We start from the raw sequence: 14,857 nt of genomic DNA, 5'->3' as shown, positions 1-14,857 counted from the left end.
AGTGGAGTTTGCAACTGAAAAGAAACTTTGTGTTCCCTACAAGCTAGGTGAAGGACGGATTTCACACACACTTATCTCTCAGAACTGAGCATGTGGAGAGACTTTCGTTCATCTAGCACAAACGGAACGGGTTGCAGGAATAACTTTTACTCTGGTTTCTCAGTCTGTTTCCTAGTGCCGGTTTGAATTCCTTGCAGTTTTCAGTGTAAAACCGTGTTGGAGCTATTACCTCCCCATATATATGTATGGAGTGGGGTTTGCAACTGAAAAGAAACTTTGTGTTCCCAACAAGCTAGGTGAAGGACGTCTTTCACACACACTTGTCTCTCAGAACTGAGCATGTGGAGAGACGTTCGTTCATCTAGCACAAAGGGAATGGGTTGCAGGCGGAAATTTTACTCTGGTTTCTCAGTCTGTTTCCTAGTGCCGGTTTGAATTTCCTGCAGTTTTCAATGTAAAACCGAGTTGGAGATAGTATCTACCAATATATATGTATGGAGAGTAGTTAGCAACTGAAAAGAATCTTTGTGTTCCCAACAAGCTAGTTGTAGGACTACTTTCACACACACTTATCTCTCAGAACTGAGCATGTGGAGAGACGTTCGTTCATCTAGCACAAAGGGAAAGGTTTATAGGAGAAACAATTACTCTGTTTTCTGAGTATTTTTCCTAGTGCCGGTTTGAAGTTCCTGCAGTTTTCACTGTAAAACCGAGTTGGAGATAGTATCTACCCATATATATGTATGGAGAGGAGTTAGCAACTGAAAAGAATCTTTGTGTTCCCAACAAGTTAGTTGTAGGAATACTTTCACACACACATATCTCTCAGAACTGAGCATGTGGAGAGACGTTCGTTCATCTAGCACAAAGGGAACGGGATGCAGGAGAAACTTTTACTCTGGTTTCTCAGTCTGTTTCCTAGTGCCGGTTTGAAGTTCTTGCACTTTTCACTGTAAAACCGAGTTGGAGCTAGTACCTCCCCATATATATGTATAGAGTGGTGTTTGCAAGTGAAAAGAAACTTTGTGTTCCCTACAAGCTAGTTGAAGGACGGCTTTCACACACAATTATCTCTCAGAACTGAGCATGTGGAGAGACGTTCGTTCATCTAGCACAAAGGGAACGGGTTGCAGGAATAAATTATACTCTGGTTTCTCAGTCTGTTTCCTAGTGCCGGGTTGAAGTTCCTGCATTTTTCACTGTAAAACCGATTTGGAGCTCATACATCCCCATATATATGTATGGAGTGGAGTTTGCAAGTGAAAAGAAACTTTGTGTTCCCAACAAGCTAGGTGAAGTACGGCTTTCACACACACATATCTCTCAGAACTGAGCATGTGGAGAGACGTTCGTTCATCTAGCACAAAGGGAACGGGTTGCAGGAGAAACTTTTACTCTGGTTTCTCAGTCTGTTTCCTAGTGCCTGGTTGAAGTTCTTCTACTTTTCACTGTAAAAACGATTTGGAGCTAGTACCACCCCATATATATTTATGGATTGGAGTTTGCAACTGAAAAGAAACTTTGTGTTCCCAACAAGCTAGGTGAAGGACGTCTTTCACACACACTTATCTCTCAGAACTGAGCATGTGGAGAGACGTTCGTTCATCTAGCACAAAGGGAATGGGTTACAGGAGAAAAAATTACTCTGGTTTCTGAGTATTTTTCCTAGTGCCGGTTTGAAGTTCCTGCAGTTTTCACTGTAAAACCGAGTTGGAGATAGTATCTACCCATATATATGTATGGAGAGGAGTTAGCAACTGAAAAGAATCTTTGTGTTCCCAACAAGCTAGTTGTAGGACTACTTTCACACACACATATCTCTCAGAACTGAGCATGTGGAGAGACGTTCGTTCATCTAGCACAAAGGGAACGGGTTCCAGGAGAAACTTTTACTCTGGTTTCTCAGTCTGTTTCCTAGTGCCGGTTTGAAGTTCTTGCACTTTTCACTGTAAAAACGATTTGGAGCTAGTACCACCCCAAATATTTGTATGGAGTGGAGTTTGCAACTGAAAAGAAACTTTGTGTTCCCAACAAGCTATGTGAAGGACGTCTTTCACTCTCACTTATCTCTCAGAACTGAGCATGTGGAGAGACGTTCTTTCATCTAGCACAAAGGGAAAGGGTTACAGGAGAAAAAAATACTCTGGTTTCTGAGTATTTTTCCTAGTGCCGGTTTGAAGTTCCTGCACTTTTCACTGTAAAACCGAGTTGGAGCTCGTACCTCCCCATATATATATATGGAATGGAGTTTGCAACTGAAAAGAAACTTTGTGTTCCCAACAAGCTAGTTGAAGGACGGCATTCACACACACTTATCCCTCAGAACTGAGCATGTGGAGAGACGTTCGTTCATCTAGCACAAAGGGAACGGGTTGCAGGAGAAACTTTTACTCTGGTTTCTCAGTCTGTTTCCTAGTGCCGGTTTGAAGTTCTTGCACTTTTCACTGTAAAAACGATTTGGAGCTAGTACCACTCCAAATATATGTATGGAGTGGAGTTTACAACTGAAAAGAAACTTTGTGTTCCCAACAAGCTATGTGAAGGACGTCTTTCAATCTCACTTATCTCTCAGAACTGAGCATGTGGAGAGACGTTCGTTCATCTAGCACAAAGGGAAAGGGTTACAGGAGAAACAAATACTCTGGTTTCTGAGTATTTTTCCTAGTGCCGGTTTGAAGTTCCTGCACTTTTCACTGTAAAACCGAGTTGGAGCTCGTACCTCCCCATATATATATATGGAATGGAGTTTGCAACTGAAAAGAAACTTTGTGTTCCCAACAAGCTAGTTGAAGGACAGCATTCACACACACTTATCCCTCAGAACTGAGCATGTGGAGAGACGTTCGTTCATCTAGCACAAAAGGAACGGGTTGCAGGAATAACTTTTACTCTGGTTTCTCCGTCTGTTTCCTAGTGCCGGTTTGAAGTTCCTGCACTTTTCACTGTAAAACCGAGTTGGAGCTCGTACCTCCCAATATATATGTATGGAGTGGAGTTTGCAACTTAAAAGAAACTTTGTGTTCCCAACAAGCTAGTTGAAGGACGGCTTTCACACACACTTATCTCTCAGAACTGAGCATGTGGAGAGATGTTCGTTCATCTAGCACAAAGGGAACGGGTTGCAGGAGAAATTTTTACTCTGGTTTCTCAGTCTGTTTCCTAGTGCCGGTTTGAATTTCTTGCAGTTTTCACTGTAAATCCGTGTTGGAGATAGAAACTCCCCATATATATGTATGGAGTGGAGTTTGCAACTGAAAAGAAACTTTGTGTTCCCAAGAACCTAGGTGAAGGACGTCTTTCACACACACTTTTCTCTCAGAACTGAGCATGTGGAGAGACGTTCGTTCATCTAGCACAAAGGGAATGGGTTGCAGGCGGAACTTTTACTCTGGTTTCTCAGTCTGTTTCCTAGTGCCGGTTTGAAGTTCCTGCAGTTTTCACTGTAAAACCGAGTTGGAGCTAGTACTTCCCCATATATATGTATAGAGTGGAGTTTGCAACTGAAAAGAAACTTTGTGTTCCCTACAAGCTAGGTGAAGGACGGATTTCACACACACTTATCTCTCAGAACTGAGCATGTGGAGAGACGTTCGTTCATCTAGCACAAACGGAACGGGTTGCAGGAATAACTTTTACTCTGGTTTCTCAGTCTGTTTCCTAGTGCCGGTTTGAATTCCTTGCAGTTTTCAGTGTAAAACCGTGTTGGAGCTATTACCTCCCCATATATATGTATGGAGTGGGGTTTGCAACTGAAAAGAAACTTTGTGTTCCCAACAAGCTAGGTGAAGGACGTCTTTCACACACACTTGTCTCTCAGAACTGAGCATGTGGAGAGACGTTCGTTCATCTAGCACAAAGGGAATGGGTTGCAGGCGGAAATTTTACTCTGGTTTCTCAGTCTGTTTCCTAGTGCCGGTTTGAATTTCCTGCAGTTTTCAATGTAAAACCGAGTTGGAGATAGTATCTACCAATATATATGTATGGAGAGTAGTTAGCAACTGAAAAGAATCTTTGTGTTCCCAACAAGCTAGTTGTAGGACTACTTTCACACACACTTATCTCTCAGAACTGAGCATGTGGAGAGACGTTCGTTCATCTAGCACAAAGGGAAAGGTTTATAGGAGAAACAATTACTCTGTTTTCTGAGTATTTTTCCTAGTGCCGGTTTGAAGTTCCTGCAGTTTTCACTGTAAAACCGAGTTGGAGATAGTATCTACCCATATATATGTATGGAGAGGAGTTAGCAACTGAAAAGAATCTTTGTGTTCCCAACAAGTTAGTTGTAGGAATACTTTCACACACACATATCTCTCAGAACTGAGCATGTGGAGAGACGTTCGTTCATCTAGCACAAAGGGAACGGGATGCAGGAGAAACTTTTACTCTGGTTTCTCAGTCTGTTTCCTAGTGCCGGTTTGAAGTTCTTGCACTTTTCACTGTAAAACCGAGTTGGAGCTAGTACCTCCCCATATATATGTATAGAGTGGTGTTTGCAAGTGAAAAGAAACTTTGTGTTCCCTACAAGCTAGTTGAAGGACGGCTTTCACACACAATTATCTCTCAGAACTGAGCATGTGGAGAGACGTTCGTTCATCTAGCACAAAGGGAACGGGTTGCAGGAATAAATTATACTCTGGTTTCTCAGTCTGTTTCCTAGTGCCGGGTTGAAGTTCCTGCATTTTTCACTGTAAAACCGATTTGGAGCTCATACATCCCCATATATATGTATGGAGTGGAGTTTGCAAGTGAAAAGAAACTTTGTGTTCCCAACAAGCTAGGTGAAGTACGGCTTTCACACACACATATCTCTCAGAACTGAGCATGTGGAGAGACGTTCGTTCATCTAGCACAAAGGGAACGGGTTGCAGGAGAAACTTTTACTCTGGTTTCTCAGTCTGTTTCCTAGTGCCTGGTTGAAGTTCTTCTACTTTTCACTGTAAAAACGATTTGGAGCTAGTACCACCCCATATATATTTATGGATTGGAGTTTGCAACTGAAAAGAAACTTTGTGTTCCCAACAAGCTAGGTGAAGGACGTCTTTCACACACACTTATCTCTCAGAACTGAGCATGTGGAGAGACGTTCGTTCATCTAGCACAAAGGGAATGGGTTACAGGAGAAACAATTACTCTGGTTTCTGAGTATTTTTCCTAGTGCCGGTTTGAAGTTCCTGCAGTTTTCACTGTAAAACCGAGTTGGAGATAGTATCTACCCATATATATGTATGGAGAGGAGTTAGCAACTGAAAAGAATCTTTGTGTTCCCAACAAGTTAGTTGTAGGAATACTTTCACACACACATATCTCTCAGAACTGAGCATGTGGAGAGACGTTCGTTCATCTAGCACAAAGGGAACGGGATGCAGGAGAAACTTTTACTCTGGTTTCTCAGTCTGTTTCCTAGTGCCGGTTTGAAGTTCTTGCACTTTTCACTGTAAAACCGAGTTGGAGCTAGTACCTCCCCATATATATGTATAGAGTGGTGTTTGCAAGTGAAAAGAAACTTTGTGTTCCCTACAAGCTAGTTGAAGGACGGCTTTCACACACAATTATCTCTCAGAACTGAGCATGTGGAGAGACGTTCGTTCATCTAGCACAAAGGGAACGGGTTGCAGGAATAAATTATACTCTGGTTTCTCAGTCTGTTTCCTAGTGCCGGGTTGAAGTTCCTGCATTTTTCACTGTAAAACCGATTTGGAGCTCATACATACCCATATATATGTATGGAGTGGAGTTTGCAAGTGAAAAGAAACTTTGTGTTCCCAACAAGCTAGGTGAAGTACGGCTTTCACACACACATATCTCTCAGAACTGAGCATGTGGAGAGACGTTCGTTCATCTAGCACAAAGGGAACGGGTTGCAGGAGAAACTTTTACTCTGGTTTCTCAGTCTGTTTCCTAGTGCCTGGTTGAAGTTCTTCTACTTTTCACTGTAAAAACGATTTGGAGATAGTACCACCCCATATATATTTATGGATTGGAGTTTGCAACTGAAAAGAAACTTTGTGTTCCCAACAAGCTAGGTGAAGGACGTCTTTCACACACACTTATCTCTCAGAACTGAGCATGTGGAGAGACGTTCGTTCATCTAGCACAAAGGGAATGGGTTACAGGAGAAACAATTACTCTGGTTTCTGAGTATTTTTCCTAGTGCCGGTTTGAAGTTCCTGCAGTTTTCACTGTAAAACCGAGTTGGAGATAGTATCTACCCATATATATGTATGGAGAGGAGTTAGCAACTGAAAAGAATCTTTGTGTTCCCAACAAGCTAGTTGTAGGACTACTTTCACACACACATATCTCTCAGAACTGAGCATGTGGAGAGACGTTCGTTCATCTAGCACAAAGGGAACGGGTTCCAGGAGAAACTTTTACTCTGGTTTCTCAGTCTGTTTCCTAGTGCCGGTTTGAAGTTCTTGCACTTTTCACTGTAAAAACGATTTGGAGCTAGTACCACCCCAAATATATGTATGGAGTGGAGTTTGCAACTGAAAAGAAACTTTGTGTTCCCAACAAGCTATGTGAAGGACGTCTTTCACTCTCACTTATCTCTCAGAACTGAGCATGTGGAGAGACGTTCTTTCATCTAGCACAAAGGGAAAGGGTTACAGGAGAAAAAAATACTCTGGTTTCTGAGTATTTTTCCTAGTGCCGGTTTGAAGTTCCTGCACTTTTCACTGTAAAACCGAGTTGGAGCTCGTACCTCCCCATATATATATATGGAATGGAGTTTGCAACTGAAAAGAAACTTTGTGTTCCCAACAAGCTAGTTGAAGGACGGCATTCACACACACTTATCCCTCAGAACTGAGCATGTGGAGAGACGTTCGTTCATCTAGCACAAAGGGAACGGGTTGCAGGAGAAACTTTTACTCTGGTTTCTCAGTCTGTTTCCTAGTGCCGGTTTGAAGTTCTTGCACTTTTCACTGTAAAAACGATTTGGAGCTAGTACCACCCCAAATATATGTATGGAGTGGAGTTTACAACTGAAAAGAAACTTTGTGTTCCCAACAAGCTATGTGAAGGACGTCTTTCAATCTCACTTATCTCTCAGAACTGAGCATGTGGAGAGACGTTCGTTCATCTAGCACAAAGGGAAAGGGTTACAGGAGAAACAAATACTCTGGTTTCTGAGTATTTTTCCTAGTGCCGGTTTGAAGTTCCTGCACTTTTCACTGTAAAACCGAGTTGGAGCTCGTACCTCCCCATATATATATATGGAATGGAGTTTGCAACTGAAAAGAAACTTTGTGTTCCCAACAAGCTAGTTGAAGGACGGCATTCACACACACTTATCCCTCAGAACTGAGCATGTGGAGAGACGTTCGTTCATCTAGCACAAAAGGAACGGGTTGCAGGAATAACTTTTACTCTGGTTTCTCCGTCTGTTTCCTAGTGCCGGTTTGAAGTTCCTGCACTTTTCACTGTAAAACCGAGTTGGAGCTCGTACCTACCAATATATATGTATGGAGTGGAGTTTGCAACTTAAAAGAAACTTTGTGTTCCCAACAAGCTAGTTGAAGGACGGCTTTCACACACACTTATCTCTCAGAACTGAGCATGTGGAGAGATGTTCGTTCATCTAGCACAAAGGGAACGGGTTGCAGGAATAAATTTTACTCTGGTTTCTCAGTCTGTTTCCTAGTGCCGGGTTGAAGTTCCTGCATTTTTCACTGTAAAACCGATTTGGAGCTCGTACATCCCCATATATATGTATGGAGTGGAGTTTGCAAGTGAAAAGAAATTTTGTTTTCCCAACAAGCTAGGTGAAGTACGGCTTTCACCCACACATATCTCTCAGAACTGAGCATGTGGAGAGACGTTCGTTCATCTAGCACAAATTGAACGGGTTGCAGGAATAACTTTTACTCTGGTTTCTCAGTCTGTTTCCTAGTGCCAGTTTGAAGTTCCTGCAGTTTTCACTGTAAAACCGAGTTGGAGCTAGTACTTCCAAATATAAGAGTATAGAGTGGAGTTTGCAAGTGAAAAGAAACTTTGTGTTCCCTACAAGCTAGGTGAAGTACGGCTTTCACACACACTTATCTCTCAGAACTGAGCATGTGGAGAGACGTTCGTTCATCTAGCACAAGGGAACGGGTTGCAGGAATAACTTTTACTCTGGTTTCTCAGTCTGTTTCCTAGTGCCGGGTTGAAGTTCCTGCATTTTTCACTGTAAAACAGATTTGGAGCTCGTACCTCCCCTTATATATGTATGGAGTGGAGTTTGCAATTGAAAAGAAACTTTGTGTTCCCAACAAGCTAGGTGAAGTACGGCTTTCACACACACATATCTCTCAGAACTGAGCATGTGGAGAGACGTTCGTTCATCTAGCACAAATTGAACGGGTTGCAGGAATAACTTTTACTCTGGTTTCTCAGTCTGTTTCCTAGTGCCGGGTTGAAGTTCCTGCATTTTTCACTGTAAAACAGATTTGGAGCTCGTACCTCCCCTTATATATGTATGGAGTGGAGTTTTCAATTGAAAAGAAACTTTGTGTTCCCAACAAGCTAGGTGAAGGACGGCTTTCACACACACTTATCTCTCAGAACTGAGCATGTGGAGAGCCGTTCGTTCATCTAGCACAAAGAGAACGGGTTGCAGGAGGAAATTTTACTTTGGTTTCTCAGTCTCTTTCCTACTGCGGTTTGAATTTCCTGCACTTTTCACTGTAAAACCGAGTTGGAACTAGTACCTCCCCATATATATGTATGGATTGGAGATTGCAAGTTAAAAGAAACTTTGTGTTCCCAACAAGCTAGGTGAAGGACGGCTTTTACACACACTTATCTCTCACAACTGAGCATGAGGAGAGACGTTCGTTCATCTAGTACAAAGGGAACAGGTTGCAGGAGAAACTTTTACTCTGTTTTCTCAGTCTGTTTCCAAGTGCCGGTTTGAAGTTCCTGCAGTTTTCACTGTAAAACAGATTTGGAGCTAGTACCTCCCCATATATATGTATGGAGTGGAGTTTACAACTGAAAAGTAACTTTGTGTTCCCAACAAGCTAGGTGAAGGACGGCTTTCACACACACTTATCTCTCAGAAATGAGCATGTGGAGAGACGTTCGTTCATCTAGCAGAAAGGGAACGGGTTGCAGGAGAAACTTTTACTCTGGTTTCTCAGTCTGTTTCCTAGTGCCGGTTTGAATTTCCTGCAGTTTTCTCTGTAAAACCGTATTGGAGCTAGTACCTCCCCATATATATGTATGGAGTGGAGTTTGCAAATTTAAAGAAACTTTGTGTTCCCAACAAGCTAGGTGAAGGACGGCTTTCACACACACTTATCTCTCAGAACTGAGCATGTGGAGAGACGTTCGTTCATCTAGCACAAAAGGAACGGGTTGCAGGAAGAACGTTTACTCTGGTTTCTCAGTCTGTTTCCTAGTGCCGGTTTGAATTTCCTGCAGTTTTCACTGTAAAACCGAGTTGGAGCTAGTACCTCCCCATATATATGTATGGATTGGAGATTGCAAGTGAAAAGAATCTTTGTGTTCCAAAGAAGCTAGGTGAAGGACTGCATTCACAGACACTTATCTCTCAGAACTGAGCATGTGGAGAGACGTTCGTTCATCTAGCACAAAGGGAACGGTTTGCAGGAATAAATTTTACTCTGGTTTCTCAGTCTGTTTCCTAGTGCCGGGTTGAAGTTCCTGCATTTTTCACTGTAAAACCGATTTGGAGCTCGTAATTCCCATATATATGTATGGAGTGGAGTTTGCAAGTGAAAAGAAACTTTGTGTTCCCAACAAGCTAGGTGAAGTACGGCTTTCACCCACACATATCTCTCAGAACTGAGCATGTGGAGAGACGTTCGTTCATCTAGCACAAATTGAACGGGTTGCAGGAATAACTTTTACCATGGTTTCTCAGTCTGTTTCCTAGTGCCGGTATGAATTTCCTGCACTTTTCAATGTAAAACAGAGTTGGAGCTAGTACCTCCCAATATATATGTATTGAGTGGAGTTTGCAACTGAAAAGGAAATTTGTGTTCCCAACAAGCTAGGTGAAGTACGGCTTTCACACACACATATCTCTCAGAACTGAGCATGTGGAGAGACGTTCGTTCATCTACCACAAATTGAACGGGTTGCAGGAGTAACTTTTACCCTGGTTTCTCAGTCTGTTTCCTAGTGCCGTTATGAAGTTCCTGCACTTTTCACTGTAAAACAGAGTTGGAGCTTGTACCTCCCCATATATATGTATTGAGTGGAGTTTGCAACTAAAAAGGAAATTTGTGTTCCCAACAAGCTAGGTGAAGTTCTGCTTTCATACACACATATCTCTCAGAACTGAGCATGTGGAGAGACGTTCGTTCATGTAGCACAAAGGAACGGGTTGCAGGAGGAACTTTTACTCTGGTTTCTCAGTCTGTTTCCTAGTGCCGGTTTGAATTTCTTGCAGTTTTCACTGTAAAACCGTGTTGGAGCTTGTACCTCCCCATATATATTTATGGAGTGGAGTTTGCAACTGAAAAGAAAATTTGTGTTCCCAACAAGCTAGGTGAAGGACGTCTTTCACACACACTTGTCTCTCAGAACTGAGCATGTGGAGAGACGTTCGTTCATCTAGCACAAAGGGAATGGGTTGCAGGCGGAACTTTTACTCTGGTTTCTCAATCTGTTTCCTAGTGCCAGTTTGAAGTTCCTGCAGTTTTCACTGTAAAACCGAGTTGGAGCTAGTACTTCCAAATATAAGAGTATAGAGTGGAGTTTGCAAGTGAAAAGAAACTTTGTGTTCCCTACAAGCTAGGTGAAGGACGGCTTTCACACACACTTATCTCTCAGAACTGAGCATGTGGAGAGACGTTCGTTCATCTAGCACAAGGGAACGGGTTGCAGGAATAACTTTTACTCTGGTTTCTCAGTCTGTTTCCTAGTGCCGGGTTGAAGTTCCTGCATTTTTCACTGTAAAACAGATTTGGAGCTCGTACCTCCCCTTATATATGTATGGAGTGGAGTTTGCAATTGAAAAGAAACTTTGTGTTCCCAACAAGCTAGGTGAAGTACGGCTTTCACACACACATATCTCTCAGAACTGAGCATGTGGAGAGACGTTCGTTCATCTAGCACAAATTGAACGGGTTGCAGGAATAACTTTTACCCTGGTTTCTCAGTCTGTTTCCTAGTGCCGGTATGAAGTTCCTGCACTTTTCACTGTAAAACAGAGTTGGAGCTAGTACCTACCCATATATATGTATTGAGTGGAGTTTGCAACTGAAAAGGAAATTTGTGTTCCCAACAAGCTAGGTGAAGGTCTGCTTTCATACACACATATCTCTCAGAACTGAGCATGTGGAGAGACGTTCGTTCATCTAGCACAAAGGGAACTGGTTGCAGGAGAAACTTTTACTCTGTTTTCTAAGTCTGTTTCCAAGTGCCTGTTTGAAGTTCCTGCAGTTTTCACTGTAAAACCGAATTGGAGCTAGTACCTCCCCATATATATATATGGAGTGGAGTTTACAACTGAAAAGAAACTTTGTGTTTCCAACAAGCTAGGTGAAGGACGGCTTTCACACACACTTATCTCTCAGAACTGAGCATGTGGAGAGCCGTTCGTTCATCTAGCACAAAGAGAACGGGTTGCAGGAGGAAATTTTACTCTGGTTTCTCAGTCTCTTTCCTACTGCGGTTTGAATTTCCTGCACTTTTCACTGTAAAACCGAGTTGGAGCTAGTACCTCCCCATATATATGTATGGATTGGAGATTGCAAGTGAAAAGAAACTTTGTGTTCCCAACAAGCTAGGTGAAGGACGGCTTTTACACACACTTATCTCTCACAACTGAGCATGAGGAGAGACGTTCGTTCATCTAGTACAAAGGGAACAGGTTGCAGGAGAAACTTTTACTCTGTTTTCTCAGTCTGTTTCCAAGTGCCGGTTTGAAGTTCCTGCAGTTTTCACTGTAAAACAGATTTGGAGCTAGTACCTCCCCATATATATGTATGGAGTGGAGTTTACAACTGAAAAGAAACTTTGTGTTCCCAACAAGCTAGGTGAAGGACGGCTTTCACACACACTTATCTCTCAGAAATGAGCATGTGGAGAGACGTTCGTTCATCTAGCAGAAAGGGAACGGGTTGCAGGAGAAACTTTTACTCTGGTTTCTCAGTCTGTTTCCTAGTGCCGGTTTGAATTTCCTGCAGTTTTCTCTGTAAAACCTTATTGGAGCTAGTACCTCCCCATATATATGTATGGAGTGGAGTTTGCAAATTTAAAGAAACTTTGTGTTCCCAACAAGCTAGGTGAAGGACGGCTTTCACACACACTTATCTCTCAGAACTGAGCATGTGGAGAGACGTTCGTTCATCTAGCACAAAAGGAACGGGTTGCAGGAAGAACTTTTACTCTGGTTTCTCAGTCTGTTTCCTAGTGCCGGTTTGAATTTCCTGCAGTTTTCACTGTAAAACCGAGTTGGAGCTAGTACCTCCCCATATATATGTATGGATTGAGATTGCAAGTGAAAAGAATCTTTGTGTTCCAAAGAAGCTAGGTGAAGGACTGCATTCACAGACACTTATCTCTCAGAACTGAGCATGTGGAGAGACTTTCGTTCATCTAGCACAAAGGGAACGGGTTGCAGTAGAAACTTTTAATCTGGATTCTCAGTCTGTTTCCTAGTGTCGGTTTGAAGTTCCGGCAGTTTTCACTGTAAAACCGTGTTGAACATAGTACCTCCCCATATATATGTATGGATGGGAGTTTGCAACTGAAAAGAAACTTTGTGTTCCCAACAAGCTAGGTGAAGGACGGCTTTCACAGAAAATTATCTCTCAGATCTGAGCATGTGGAGAGACGTTTGTTCATGTAGCACAAAGTGAACGTTTTGCAGGGGAAACTTTTACTCTGGTTTCTCAGTCTGTTTCCTAGTGCCGGTTTGAAGTTCCTGCAGTTTTCACTTTAAAACCGAGTTGGAGCTAGTACCTCCCCATATATATGTATGGATTGGAGATTGCAAGTGAAAAGAAACATTTTCTTCCAAAGAAGCTAAGTGAAGGACGGCTTTCACAGACACTTATCTCTCAGAACTGAGCATGTGTAGAGACGTTCGTTCATGTAGCATAAAGGGAACGGTTTGCAGGAGAAACATTTACTCTGGTTTCTCAGTCTGTTTCCAAGTGCAGGTTTGAAGTACCTGCAGTTTTCACTGTAAAACCGATTTGGAGCTAGTACCTACCCATATATATGTATGGATTGGAGTTTGAAACTGAAAAGAAACTTTGTGTTTCCAAAAAGCTAGGTGATGGATGGCTTTCACACACACTTATCTCTCAGAACTGAGCATGTGGAGAGACGTTCGTTCATCTAGCACAAAGGGAACGGGTTGCAGGAGGAACTTTTACTCTGGTTTCTCAGTCTGTTTCCTAGTGCCGGTTTGAAGTTCCTGCTGTTTTCACTGTAAAACCGATTTGGAGCTAGTACTTCCCCATATATATGTATGGATTGGAGATTGCAAGTGAAAAGAAACATTTTCTTCCAAAGAAGCTAAGTGAAGGACGGCATTCACAGACACTTATCTCTCAGAACTGAGCATGTGGAGAGACGTTCGTTCATGTAGCATAAAGGGAACGGTTTGCAGGAGAATCTTTTACTCTGGTTTCTCAGTCTGTATCCAAGTGCCGGTTTGAAGTTCCTGCAATTTTCACTGTAAAACGGATTTGGAGCTAGTACCTCCCCATATATATGTATGGATTGGAGTTTGCAACTGAAAAGAAACTTTGTGTTTCCAACAAGCTAGGTGAAGGATGGCTTTCACACACAATTATCTCTCAGAACTGAGCATGTGGAGAGTCGTTCGTTCATCTAGCACAAATGGAACGGGTTGCAGGAGGAACTTTTACTCTGGTTTCTCAGTCTGTTTCCAAGTGCCGGTTTGAAGTTCTTGCAGTTTTCACTGTAAAACCGAGTTGGAGCTCGTACCTACCCATATATAAGTATTTAGTGGAGTTTGCAAGTGAAAAGAAGCTTTGTGTTCCCAACAAGCTAGGTGAAGGACGGCTTTTACACACTCTTATCTCTCAGAAATGAGCATGTGGAGAGACGTTCTTTCATCTAGCACAAAGGGAACGGGTTGCAGGAGAAACTTTTACTCTGTTTTTTCAGTCTGTTTCCAAGTGCCGGTTTGAAGTTCCTGCAGTTTTCACTGTAAAACAGTTTTGGAGCTAGTACCTCCCCATATATATGTATGGAGTGGAGTTTACAACTGAAAAGAAACTTTGTGTTTCCAACAAGCTAGGTGAAGGACGGCTTTCACACACACTTATCTCTCAGAAATAAGCATGTGGAGAGACGTTCGTTCATCTAGCACAAAGGGAACTGGTTGCAGGAGGAACTTTTACTGTGTTTTCTGTCTGTATCCAAGTGCCGGTTTGAAGTTCCTGCAGTTTTCACTGTAAAACCGAGTTGGAGCTAGAACCTCCCCATACATATGTATGGATTGGAGATTGCAAGTGAACAGAAACTTTGTGTTCCCAACAAGCTAGGTGAAGGACGGCTTTCACACAGACTTATCTCTCAGAACTGAGCATGTGGAGAGACGTTCGTTCATGTAGCACAAAGGGAACGTTTTGCAGGGGAAACTTTTACTCTGGTTTCTCAGTCTGTTTCCTAGTGCCGGTTTGAAGTTCCTGCAGTTTTCACTGTAAAACCGAGTTGGAGCTAGTACCTCCCCATATATATGTATGGATTGGAGATTGCAAGTGAAAAGAATCTTTGTGTTCCAAAGAAGCTAGGTGAAGGACTGCATTCACAGACACTTATCTCTCAGAACTGAGCATGTGGAGAGACTTTCGTTCATCTAGCACAAAGGGAACGGGTTGCAGGAGAAACTTTTTCTCTGGATTCTCAGTCTGTTTCCTAG

Source organism: Camelus bactrianus, chromosome 21, assembly GCF_048773025.1.
Source record: "Camelus bactrianus isolate YW-2024 breed Bactrian camel chromosome 21, ASM4877302v1, whole genome shotgun sequence".
NCBI classification, from domain to species: domain Eukaryota; kingdom Metazoa; phylum Chordata; class Mammalia; order Artiodactyla; family Camelidae; genus Camelus; species Camelus bactrianus.
The sequence above is the reverse complement of the archived record's forward strand: the minus strand, read 5'-3'. Positions refer to the sequence as shown.